Source organism: Bufo gargarizans, chromosome 4 (assembly GCF_014858855.1).
Source record: "Bufo gargarizans isolate SCDJY-AF-19 chromosome 4, ASM1485885v1, whole genome shotgun sequence".
Lineage (NCBI taxonomy): Eukaryota > Metazoa > Chordata > Amphibia > Anura > Bufonidae > Bufo > Bufo gargarizans.
In genome coordinates, this window is record NC_058083.1 from 57,972,530 (window position 1) to 57,974,969 (window position 2,440).

The window sequence follows — 2,440 nt, forward strand, 5'->3', positions numbered from 1 at the left end:
TCTTGGAAATGGAGATCAAATTCTCCAGGATCAGTTCGTCCTTGGATTGAGTAGCACTCCTCTTCACCAGGCTCTCAGGGGACGTATCCTGGTGTATGATACGTTGCAGTTTGTAAAGATACAAGCTGAGGCTGTGGTACAAGACAAGGAAGAGGTGTATGGGACTTACACTGTGTGGATGCAGGCTGCAGGAAGTTGAAAAACTCCCTCTGATGAGGAAAATCTGTGTGAGACAGTGAAGGAATTTAGTGCATCCCTAGGAGAGATTCAGAGGCAATTAGCACAGTTCCAGGCTCCATCGATGGCCCCAGTTCAGTCTGATTACTGGAAAAGGGCTTGTCTGTCACTACCTACTGATGTACAGTCCTGTGCTCCTCCAAAAGACCGGAGAGCAAGGTGGCAGTGTTGAATTTGCAGAGAAAGAGGACATATCTCCCGTCAATGCCTACAAAAGGCCCTGAATCCAGAACAACCACCAATAAACGGGAACCCCTCATGGTAGTGGGGCACACTACGGGGGAGGCCAGTTGCCAGGTTACCCCTAACGACCTCCAGGACCAGGTGACCGAAAGCCCCTACTTACAGGTGCAGATTGAAGAACAGATGGTGGAATGTCTTGTAGACACAGGGTCCGAAATAACCACGATGCCAGTGAAGTTCTTTGAGAGATACTTCAGCTACCTGATGAAGCCTGACAAGGGCACCGTGATCAAGTTGACGGCGATAAATCAGACTGCTATACTTGTGTTCGGACTGGCTTGGATGAGAATAAAGCTATGCGGACAAGATGTTGGCAAGAAGGAAGTGGTGCTTGTAGAGAAACCAGCACGGTATGGAGCTCCCGTCGTATTGGGAATGAACGTTCTGCGGGAATTGGATCAGCTCATGTTTACAAAGGAGGGCCCGAGTTATTGGAGGAAAACGACTTCCCACAAGCCTACCCAGAGAGCATTCTAGAGGTTGATCCGGACATGCGGCATCTGCAAAAGCACTCCTGAGGGTAAGCCGGTTGGAGCAGTGTTATGCCCCATATGGAAGAGCCTGCACCATACCTCCACGACAGGAGAAGATGATGCGAATGCCTGTCATAAGCCGGCGGAAACTGAATGGGATAGATATGCTGATAATACCCCTGGGCATGTTGGAAGCCAGCCGGAGCCCGGTGGTCGCCAGGACCATCGTGTCAGGCACGGAAGGAGCATGTGTTAGTCCAGTGTGTCAACGTACACGATCATGAAATTACCTTCCATGCTGGAGAGAAAGTGGCTTAGTTGTATGTGCTGCAGGTAGAAACACTCACAGGTAGCCAGTTCACCCTACGGCTCTTTAAAATGCTGCCTGGACTTTGGCAGTGGACCAGAACTCTGTGGAGGAACCCACACCTGAGTGGAATGGCCGGCGGATCTTGGAACAAATGGAGATTAATGCGAACCAGTTCACCGCCGATCAGATGGAGAAGATTGGAGCAGTGCTATGGGAGTTTCAATCCACCTTTTCCTGATTTGAGGAGGACTTTGGGTGCACAACGGCTATCGAACACAAAATACCGACTGAGGATACTCCCCTGATTCGAAAACAGTACCAGCAGATTCCGCCCACTCTCTACCAAGAAGTGAAAATTATGCTGTCACAGATGTTAGATAGTGGAGTGGTAAAAGAGAGCAAAAGCACGTGGGCCACACCAGTTGTCTTGGTGCGGAAGAAGGATAGGTCCTTGAGGTTTTGTGTGGACTACCGGAAGTTAAACACTGCCACAGTAAAGGACGCTTTTCCCCTGCATAGGTTTAAAGAATCATTGACGGCACTACAGCGTGCCAAGTATTTCTCAACTCTGGACTTGTCAAGCGGCTACTGGCAAGTACTTGTGGCAGAGAAGGATAGACAGAAGAGAGCCTTTATCCTACCCATGGTGGTGTGTGAGTTCAACAGAATGCCCTTCGGGCTGATGAATGCTCTGGAACACTGCCTGGGTGAACTGAACTTTGAGTAGATTCTGAGATACCTGAATGACGTGATAGTCTATGCATCTACGCTTGAAAAACATTTGTGGAGATTTCGGCAAGTGTTAGGTAGGCTCTGCACTCATGGCCTTATGATCAAACCAAGGAAGTGCCATCTCTTCCAAACAAGCCTAGAGTATTTGGGACACATCGTATCTACTGAGGGATTTCGCCCTGTGGAGAGTAAGGTAGAGGCAGTGAGTAAGTGGCCGCAACCTAAGACACTTCGAGAAGTGAAAGCATTCCTAGGATTGGCTGGTTACAATCGAAGATTTATAAAGGGCTTTGCGGAGATCGCCAGTCCGCTATATAAAATCTTGAGAGGGACTGCCCAGGGTCCGAAGACACGGCCCATATCATGGGGGCTTCCACAGCAGCAAGCGTTTGATGAGTTGAAGAAAGCCCTGATTAGAACCCCCATCCTGGCATATGCTCAGTAT